General features: G+C 37.3%; 1 pseudogene; it reads right to left on the bottom strand.

The window, feature by feature from the left end:
- Positions 1 to 8,234: 8,234 nt before the first annotated feature.
- Positions 8,235 to 10,571, bottom strand: part of LOC121038015 (DDB1- and CUL4-associated factor 13-like) — a 105,879-nt pseudogene continuing 103,542 nt past the window's right edge.

The raw sequence follows: 10,571 nt of genomic DNA, 5'->3' as shown, positions 1-10,571 counted from the left end.
AGAGGTTCGAGTGATAGGGCCAGGAGCTGTGGAGTGCAGGTAGCCTCTAGAAGCTGTTAAAAAGCAAGGAAGAGTCTCCCCTAGAGTTTCCAGGAGGAACACAGCTTTGCTGACACCTTGAGTTTAGCCCAGTAAAACTGATCTTGGACATCTCACCCCCAAACCTGTAAAATAATGAAGTTTGTGGTAATTTGTTATAGCTGCAATAGGAAACTAATACAGCTTCTTTCTTTTTATTCTTCTTTTTTACCATATTCCTCTCTACTAATCTACTAAAATATCTTGGCATTAAGGACCAGGTAATTATTAATGTTTTTAATGACAGCAAACATTTATTTTTCAGTTTTTGCTTGTCTTATCCCATTGAATGTTCACATGACAGTGGCACAAATGTCAGCAGCCTCGGTATCTCTCAAGTCTCTGACTTTCTGGGATTACCCTTTCTTTTAATGCTTGAAATAAATTGGGTATGGAATGCAATCCTGGTAATTTGAAAAATACAGAATTCTTTTCAGATTCCTTGTGGGTCATTAGGGAATTTCATTTGTTTAATTGTCTTTTGCATTAAATGCTTGTTTGGATGACTATTTATTTATTCTCTAAAATCTTGCTCCCTGAGTAGAATGGTGCTTTCTGGTGGCTAAGGGGTGGGGGAAATGAGGAGATGTTAATCAAAGTTTACAAATATGTAGTTATAAGCTGAATAAGTTCTAAGGATCTAATGGATAGCATGGTGACTATAGTTAACAAAAGTGTATTTGATACTTGAATTGCTAGAAGAGTAGATGTTGAATGTTCTCACCTCATACAAAATGGTATGTGAGGGGATGGATGTATTAACTAACCTTATAGTGGTAATCCTTTTACAGTATGTACATGTATCAAATCATCAAGTTGTACACCTTAAACTTACACAATGTTATATGTCAATTACATCTCACTAACACTGGAAAAAAATTTCACTCCCAGTGACCACAACTCTTTTCGAAAGAAAAGAGCTATGCCAAAATAAATGTGAGACAAAGAACTTCGTTTGTCCCTAGTCACTATCTATTTAGTTTATCTGAAAAGCATATTAGCAATAACATGAAGTACTGTGCATAGCAGAATTTTTCCCAAAGATTAGAATAAATGGAGTGGGTTGATATTAAAATCCAGCAGTGTATTAAATATTTAATATTAGCGGGCACCTGGGTGGCTCAGTTGGTTGGACATCTGACTCCTGATTTCAGCTCAGGTCATGATCTCACAGTTGGTGAGTTCAAGCCCCAGGTTGGGCTCTGCGTGGACAGCATGGAGCCTGCTGGAATCTCCCCTCCCCCCCCACCTCCCTCTCTCTGCCCCTCCCCTGCTCGCTCTCTCTTCCTCTCCCTCTCCCTCTCAAATAAAATAAACATTAAAAAATTTTAAATATTTAACATAAACTGCTGATTGGAAACTGTCTTTGCTTGTTTTTAACTTTGGCAGTTTCTTACTGGGTCTCCATTCCCTTCCCTCATGTTAACGGACTCTGTGTTTCTTCCTAGATTTCTTCCTTTTTCACCTAGTCTGCCACTGTCCATTAAAACAATTATTTTTTTCTCATCTAGAATTTTTCAAAACTCTCTTACAACCACCTCCAGAGAAAGTAGTTTGTTACCAAACTCCCGGAGCAAAGAGAGGATCAGTTTGAAGGAGTATCCCAAAAGGACAGACTTAGGGAAGGGTTTTTACAGGGTTTGGAGGGTTGGGGTATTAGTTACTAGATAGCATTAGAGCAGAAGTTAGGAAGAAAGATCTTATAAATGAAGGGATTTGCTGGAACAGCCAGTGGTCTTAGTTTTGGAATATGTGTATCCTTATAGGGTTACTCTGAAATCAGTTTGATTTTTGGTCTTATACTGGAGCACAAGGGTTTGAAGTAGCTGGTATTAAATTTAAGCTTTTAACTCTTTAAACTATTTCAAGGTCTGTTTTGTACATCCAAAAACTCTTTTAACAACTTTCTAAAACAAAGAGCACTTCTCTTTGTTTTTCCACAATTTGTTGGCATAAAGCACTCCCAGAACCATTAAAATTAGAGCTTTTTCTAAAATGAGTAAATTCTTAGAAAATGGTGTCATTCTGTCCAGAATCTGTTAGGCACAAAAAAAAAAAAAAAATGCCTCCCAATTGGAACTCAGAATCAAAAGTAAGTTTCTTTTGTTTAAAATCACATATTTTCCTTCCTGTGATATTATACGGTGCATTTTAGTGTATTTTTTCATTCTCAATTTTAAGGTGAGGAAACTGATGCTTATAGATGGTAAGTAACTTGCCAAAGGTGTGATAAAGAGGTGTGATATCTCTATGCAATCCAAGCTGATTTGTCTGGGAACTTCCTATGAGAAAGCACACAACATGTGAGACTCTTCCACACTGTTATTCCCTCATGCGCCAGGCTTTAGAGCTTTTTTATTTTAGTAGATAAAACATACTACGATTTATGGATTTAGTTCACATCTTTGTAAGAGCAAAAACACAATTAATAATAATGCTGCAGTATAAAAGTTTTCAGTGTAAAATGCTTCCTAGAATGAACTCTCCTCTAACTTTTACTTTGGAGGAAAGCAGAAGTTACCTACTTGCCCTATTTATAAGGAGCTCATGAGAAATTTTGAGAACTTCTATCTATACATCCACTCTTCTCATCCTCCCTCTTGCCCAGGATCTGTCTATGCTGCACCCCAATGCTTGAGAAAGAAGCATGTTTGGGAGCAATACTATCTCTGTCAGACTAGCCCCATGTCTATAAAGCCAGCTGCAACACAACCAACTACTTTATTGAATGTTTATATTGTGATTGGCATTGTGCTGGAATGTGGTTTCTTAACATGTGCCCCTTCCCCATCTGAGTGGGTGTGCAAGTGTGTATTGTACGTTATCAAGCAGAATACAACCATCAAGCTTATCAGGAACACACCTGGAATAAAAAGAATGCCTTAGAATTTGGTTATTCCTTCAATAAGATTTCCTTCAGACCTACTTGATGCTAAGATAGATATCTAGATGTCCATTGTGATGGAGGGGGGAGACTGACTTTTGTGTCTGATATAGGGAAATAATCTTACTTCTTTTTGTTACAGGAGGAAAATAAGAGTTTTCTGTGTGTGGGGCCTCTTTCTTGCTAATATTGGTCACCTCTCATAGCATCACAGCCAACTAGAGTTCAGGATACAAGTGAGGGGCACATAACACAGAGATCCTGTTCTGCAATACTCATACAATCACATTGACTATTAAAACTCTATGAGATAGATATTTTCAATAATCATCTTACAAATGAAGACCCTGTTCCAAGAGAACAATTAATTTGTCAGAGGTAGGAGAACTAGAGCTTACATTTGAAGTTGTATCCAGTTAGGTTAAGTAAACTGTCCAAAGTTGGTATGCTCGGGTTGACTTTGGAATCAGCTCAGTTCAGTGTAAATCCAAACACTAGGCTTATGTCTGTTATGCTCTGCCATCCCTTCTATGTATTTTAAGATGAGCTACCACATAATTGGGTTTTTTAAAAAATATTTACCACTGTGCTTATTAGAATCCAAGTGTCTTAGGGTTTCTCTTTTCTATAATGTTTAGTAATGATTCATTTTAACCTAGTAATTATGTGAAAGGATGAGCATCAGAAGACCAAAATTAATGAAAGTACAATTTTTTTGGAAAAATTCATGTTTGTTTACTAATTTTCTTTTAGGCCAAACTACTTTCTTACATGCTAATTTACCTGGGTTGCAATGCCTTGTATTATCTCTTATCATACCTTGAATTTCTCTTGAAATTCACACATCCTTTTTGTTTTTGTTTTTGTTTTTGTTTTTTGGAATGTAATGAGAGTTGTACAGTGGTCAGATTTATACACCACAGAGACAGGGAAAAAATGCTCTGGTTTCACTGATGACATGAATCAATTCTTGGTACATAGCAGATAATCAAAGGCTTATTGAAACTTAAAATGAATCATTATTTAAATCAACATCTAAAATGAATCATAAGTTTTAAAAAAATCTGTTAATTTTCAATGTTGAATGAAGGACATTGCTGTCTTTAGTCATATTTAAACGTAACTTTTGTTTGAAAACTCTGGAAGATAATATTGTTTCTGAAGTTAAAATTTAGTCACTCATGAAGTGGAATTTACCGTGTAAATTATGTAGGTCATGTAAACATTGTTTCTGGCTTTCAGAAAATATTGAGGATTTCACCATTTCCAATTGGAAAATAAGGCCAAGTAAATGGAAGTCAGGAGAGAGGATTATAAAAAACACAGTGTTCCCTGCAGCTGGCTTCTCTCTCTGTTTAGTCATTATAGCCATTATATTTACAGAACAATCAAAGCAAGGAAAATTGTCATCAGGAAACCTCCTAGACACTCGTAACTGCTCATTGAATCCGGGAGATGTGATTATTATGCTTATACCTAAGATGCAAGACAGTCTGAAGTTTACATATGTTTACAAAAAGATGGTTTACTTGGTAAACAGGGAATTAATTATTATTTCCTAGTAGTAAATACATCAGTGTATCAGTAGCCAGTTAACTAGCATTTTCTGCCTGCCTGCCTACCTTAGAACAATCAGTACGGTACTATATCCATTTCCTTCATCCCATATTTCTTCATTTTAGTGAATATATTAGCAAAGATGGTAGGACCCTGTCCTTGGAGAATATGATTCAGTTAATCTGAGTTTGCACACTTTTCTACATCGCATTCCATTTAATAAAAAGAAATAAAAAAACAGAAACTCACATAGAGGATGATCAGAGAAAAGAAAATTTAGTACACTATTCATTAAACCAGTGGTTGGCCCACCTTTTAAAAGAGGTGTGTTATGCTTTTCTTTTTTCTTTTTTTTTTTTTTTTGAGTTTATTTATTTGTTTTGAGAAAGAGAGAGAGAGAGAAAAGCAGAGAGAATGAGAGAGAGAAAGAGAGAGAATCCCAAGCGGGCTCTGCTCTGTCACCATGGAGTCCAATGCAGGGCTTGATCTCACAGACTGTGAGATCATGACTTGAGGCCAAAATCCAGAGTTAGATGCTTAACTGATTAAGCCACCCCAGTGCCCCAAGAGAGGTATGTTACGATTTTAGCCTGAGGATGGTTTATTTGTTTACTCACCAACTTGAGGAAGAAGAGGCAACCAAACTGGGTCTTGACATAAAGAATATGTGACCATCAATACTCCTAACGACAGGAGCTGTCACAAGAAGTATAAAGGAAACTGTGTAGGTGGTACCATATATTATTCCCTCCACCATCACCATGCTGTCTTTGGCATATACATCATAGGACCTTGATTACTGTATTGCATCCTAAAATATAAGTGGAGCTGTGGGAGATTGTATGTTGGAAAGTTTACAGGGCACCATGGTCTCAATGTAATGTCTTTTTTAAAAGAGAAAATGACATGCTACATAACAGTGGTGAAAAGTTTAGTGGGGTATGGGGTTAGTTTTGAGAACCTAGCTCTTGACAACTCTACTTGGAATGCCCTTCCAGGGCTATCAATGTATAATAATACTGGCACAACAGGGTTGGATAGGTTATTTTCATTTAAAGTCAAAGAAGGTCATTGCTTACCCATGTTCAAACTCTGCATGGCATGCACGTGCTTAATGATATCTGAGTTTTTCCACAAAGTATATTCATAATAACCTGTCATTTGATAAATTCATAAACGTACGAATGAGTGAATAAATTAAATGTACTTCACTATATTTCTGTCTTTCTCTTTGATTTGCTTTCTCTGTAATTTTCTCTATATTATTCCAATAGTGTGTGTACAGTTACAGTGAGCACTGATTTAAAAACAGACCATGTCATTTTGAGCAACACTTCCTGCAAAATAATAACTGAGATTTTAAATTTAATAGGAATAAATGAGCCATCATTAGGCTAAACCTTGACACACCACTCTTAAAAGGTTGCCAACCACAGGTTTAGTGAATAGTGCACTAAATTCTCTTGTTCTGATTACCCTCTAGGTGAGCTTTTTAAATTTCTTGTTATGAAGTAAAATACACATGTAGAAAAGAATACGTGTTAGGAAGGTACAGTTCCATGAATTCAGCAAGCAATTTTAAGACCTGTACGAATTCTCTTACAGCTACCAAGTTTACGCTTAGCTTCTTGAAAGATCTACAGACTGCCATGTTCTTTTGTGTATAGTACAATAAACCTTTAACATGGATTATTATTATATATAATAATATGTTATCAGTATTCTGTTTCTGTAGATGAGGAAACAAATTGAGAGAGTTAAATCACATGTCCAAATTCCCAAAGCTACTAAATGGAAGAAATGCTACGTAAATCCAGGCTTTCTGGCTCACAGTCCCGTGGCTGTTTTTCATTAATGCTGTCTTTGTGAGGTGGATGCCATAGTGCACTGTCCAGATCTACCACTTCCCCCTCTCAGACCTAAACCACTCATTTCCCCAGCTGCTGGGAGTGTGGGTGGCTGACAGCTCTCAGCTGAGTCAGCAGGTTATCTTTGGGAATTGCCCTAACCCAAGAAGAGCACTGCCTAGTCCATGATCACACCCTTTGGGAAGATGTCCATTCATATCCAGTTACTGATTGATGCAAGAGTATAAAAGCCTGTCACTCTTCATAGTTCTGGACAACTTATAAAAAACATTCTAGTTCTCGAGCTTTCCAGGTATGATTGCTAATGCCTTTGTTAGATATGCACCACAATTCACCTTCCTTTACTCCCCAGTTCAGGTGTTGATCCCGAAAACACCAGCCCATGAACTATGTGTAGATCGCTGTCTTGGAGTCTGCCTTCTGGGGAACATAAGTGAACTTTTCTGTAGTGTTTTGTTTTTTAATGTATTTTGTGCTTTATTAGAATTACAGTCATTCATTCAGTCAACAAAAATTGAGTGCCCATGTATTAGTCAGAAATGAATTGTGAAAAACAGAAACTACTTTATTTTCTTTTTGTTTTTCAACGTTTATTTATTTTTTTGGGGACAGAGAGAGATAGAGCATGAACGGGGGAGGGGTAGAGAGCGAGGGAGACACAGAATCGGAAACAGGCTCCAGGCTCTGAGCCATCAGCCCAGAGCCTGACGCAGGGCTCGAACTCACGGACCGCGAGATCGTGACCTGGCTGAAGTCAGACGCTTACCCGACTGCGCCACCCAGGCGCCCCAGAAACTACTTTATTTTCAACAAAAATGGATTTAATATAAGGAATTGGGTTTTTCCAAGCGACTGGAATGGCTGGGCCTCTGTAACTGCCGTATATGCCACAATCAAAAAGATAGTAATCAAATCATCATGTTGTACACCTTAACTATATACACTTTTTTTTTTAATTTTCAAAGAGAGGTGATAGAGAACCAGAAAGATTGTTTAATTGAGGAGTAGAGATCTTAGTACTTTAACTGCAATTCCAAGATGGAGATCAGAGAGCAACTTCTATAACCCTAGGTTCCAAAACCTCATCAGACCTGAAAGATTTGCACCAGCAAAATGGATGCCTTGTACAAGCAAGCTCTGCTTCGTTCTGCATTTAACATAATTCCACATTTGAATAAATGCATGCAGATGATGAACTTACCTGGAATCTGTTCTGGAAAAGGTTATTTTTTAGTTTGTGGCACAGGAAGTCACCCCAGAACGAAGTTTAGAAAGACGAAGCATGAGCCAGACTATTTACCACACATAGCCTTTGGCTTCACCAGGCTTACATTTTAGACAAAATGTAGGACAAAAAATAAATGGATATGGCAGACAATAACAATCTCAGATGGTTTTATTAGAAGATCAGCAAACCTTAATAATTAAAACATTTTAGGTTTGGAAGCAGTCAACACAAGGAATTTTTTTTGCAAAAAAAAAGGGTTTTATTACTTTAAGTATAAATTATAATTTTTATTTATAAAAGCTATATAAGTGACCATCTTTAAAGTCTCAAAAAGGCAAATACAAATAAAGCACAGAAAATTAACTGAATTGAAAAAAAGTTCTGACATAGTTCTTCCACATCAAATGTTTAGTGTATCTACAATAATAGATCAGCGCAAAGGTATATCTGCAGGTTCTAAAAGTAAAAGTAAGTTAAGTTGGCAAATACCACATTCCTCAATGAATAAGAAGGCTGATCAAAGATAAAATGTTGGATAGTTTTATCAAGCAGGCCACCTTACAGAATAATTTTCCAGGGTAGCAACTCTACACATAGAACTGAACTGTTTGTGATTATTCTAGAGCCAGTACATTTATTTGCACAGTTTTAAAATAAAAATGTAACAAGTAATTATACATTAGGATTGGTGGGAATACCAGGTATTATTTCAGAACTGTCACTATGTATTCCTTCTTGTCTGACACAATCAATACAGATCCAGGCTTGCTGTGTGTAAAACGATTCCCTTCCTTTTGTTGACCAACTTCTTTAATGGTGTGCTGTTCTTGAATCTGGGTGTAGATAGATTTTGGTAGATATCGGTGATGAGCAACGCGTTTTATATGAGGATGGTGTGGAAGTTTCTCCTTCAACTTCTGGCTATACCCTTTGGCTGCTTCTTCTCGTGAAGTAAGCACATCCAGTTTTTCAGAAGCATTAGCCTTCCACAGACAAATGTCCATTTCATCAGATCCACACGTAATATATTTGCTGTTAGAAGTCTATTTTATACAGAGAACATGTTGCATTCTCTTTGCATGATAGACTAACCCATTTCTTTTTTTGCCAATAGGAAAGATTTAAATCGATTTATCAAAACTACCAGACACCAAGTCTTTCCCAGTGGGAGAATAATGTACATTAAGCACTGCAGATACAGATCCACACGTACCATTACAAGAGTGTATAGTGGATGTTTCTGAAATGCATAAAAGTTGTAATCTTCATTTGCTGCAGTAAAAATGAAAGCTTCCATAGGGTTCCAACAAATTGTATTTGTTCCCATACCTAAGATGACATTTTTCAGAGGAGTATCTTGCCTCATATCATATAGTACTATATTCCTGTCAGAAGCACAACTACCCAAGAGAAATGTGTCAGTTGGATTAAGTTTAACACTACTGTCAAATCCCTAGATCATCGAATGTATAGGATTGGTTCTTTGTTCATCCCAAATGTCTACTTGGTGTCCACATGTGGCAAAAACAGCTTCTTTCCAGTGATGAGCAATTCCTGTATACACTCTCTTTCCTAATGTTGTATGCAGTGGTTCCTCCTCTTCTCCATAGCCCAGTCCATCCATTTTATACTGCTTCACAGTTTTGTCATCACCAACAGTTAAAAAAAAGTCCCACAAAAACAAGTATGTATTCCTTATACAAAACTCTCATGTGCTTGTATTGTATGGATACTTTTTCATTTAGTTGAGTTCCAAATTCTAATCTCTCAATCACATGCCCCAGGAAGGACAGTAGCCAGGCTCTTTGGATGCTTTGCCAAACAATTGACTTCATCTCTGTAAGGAAGCAAGAAATAGTTTTGCCGATACCCATCCCAGTTTGGTAACATTTAAAGCTCTTACCTTTCTCATGGGACCTCAAAAGGATGTAAGGTAGGATTATAGTTTCTTGTAACTGGCTATGTAGATCCAAATCTTCCTTCCTGAAAGATCTGAATCCTTAATTACTCTGCCTTTTCTGGTTCCGGTAGTTTTCCATTAATCTTTACTGTTGGCATGGGAATTGTAAAAAGAACCTCAGAAGATCTCCTGGGTTCCAAACACAGTCCTCCTTGCTTCCACCATAGAAGCAACCAATTTCCCCTGGCATTTGGCATCCATCAGTCTGTTCCTTATAGGAATTTATATAATAGTGCCAATGTGATGCAGTTATTGAAATATACCATTTGGCAGTGGTTGCATGACTTATTTTGAGATCCAGAAGGACAGTGTGCAACTTTAGATATGCTACCACTTTCAAAAGAATTCTACTGGACTCAGGAAAAATGAACAGTTAAGTTTGAAGAATTCATGTTGTGAAAATCAAACTAGATTAGGGCTTGACCTAACTCACGCTCTCCAGATTTTAGATGTGAAAACGTTAAAGTTGAAGAGTACAAAATATAGATTATTCTATTCAAGAGCTTCATATTTTGGCTAAAAAAAAAAAAAGGGAAAGAATCTCTTTTGGCTGAGTGAACCTGAGAAAATAATACAAAATTGGTTATAAAACACTGATGCTCAAAATCTAGTAAAAGTGGGGCACCTAGGTGGCTCAGTTGGTTAAGCATCTAACTCTTGATTTCGGATCAGGCAGATCATGATCTCACAATCATGAAATTGAGCTGTGCATTGGACTCTGTGCTGGGTGTAGAGCCTACTTAAGAGTCTCTCTCTCTCTTGGGGCGCCTGGGTGGCGCAGTCGGTTAAGCGTCCGACTTCAGCCAGGTCACAATCTCGCGCTCCGTGAGTTCGAGCCCCGCGTCAGGGCTCTGGGCTGATGGCTCAGAGCCTGGAGCCTGTTTCCGATTCTGTGTCTCCCTCGCTCTCTGCCCCTCCCCCGTTCATGCTCTGTCTCTCTCTGTCCCAAAAATAAATAAATGTTGAAAAAAAAATTAAAAAAAAAAAAAAAAATAG

Source organism: Herpailurus yagouaroundi, unplaced genomic scaffold, assembly GCF_014898765.1.
Source record: "Herpailurus yagouaroundi ecotype Mexico unplaced genomic scaffold, PumYag 165, whole genome shotgun sequence".
Classification (NCBI taxonomy): Eukaryota; Metazoa; Chordata; class Mammalia; order Carnivora; family Felidae; genus Herpailurus; species Herpailurus yagouaroundi.
The sequence above is the reverse complement of the archived record's forward strand: the minus strand, read 5'-3'. Positions and strand labels throughout refer to the sequence as shown.